Source organism: Penaeus monodon, chromosome 25 (genome assembly GCF_015228065.2).
Source record: "Penaeus monodon isolate SGIC_2016 chromosome 25, NSTDA_Pmon_1, whole genome shotgun sequence".
NCBI classification, from domain to species: Eukaryota; Metazoa; Arthropoda; class Malacostraca; order Decapoda; family Penaeidae; genus Penaeus; species Penaeus monodon.
This window is the reverse complement of record NC_051410.1, coordinates 37371772-37372177: the sequence shown is the minus strand read 5'-3', so window position 1 is coordinate 37372177 and position 406 is coordinate 37371772. Positions and strand designations below refer to the sequence as shown.

The window sequence follows — 406 nt, the reverse complement described above, 5'->3', positions numbered from 1 at the left end:
TAGAGTAAGTTGGTAAGTCAACACTAATCAGACTGAGGGCTTCTGAACATCAGAAATAATCCCACAAAGTTTCCTTTCTCTGAATTACAGTTTTCTTTTCAAATATTCAGAAACACTGTTAAATAGTTTCCTGTAGTAATATATATAAACCTCAGTGATATCCTCTACTTTGTGAGCAAATTATGCAAGTACTTTACAGTGCTATCGTATAATTAATATTCACTCAGTTTCTTCATAAAATTACAAGAAATAATTTCTATACAGCCTATAGTTTGCAATCGTATTATTTCTAAAAGTACAAGGGCTTTATATTATCATGGTCTTATTCATTACCAGTAGCATATCTATGACTATGAAATGTCCTTATTGCATTTTTTTTTTGTCAAGAGAGAGCGGTTAAATACAT

General features: G+C 30.3%; 1 pseudogene; it reads right to left on the bottom strand.

Annotated features, from left to right (window-relative positions):
• Nucleotides 1-406, bottom strand: part of LOC119589388 — a 16353-nt pseudogene that overhangs the window by 4310 nt on the left and 11637 nt on the right.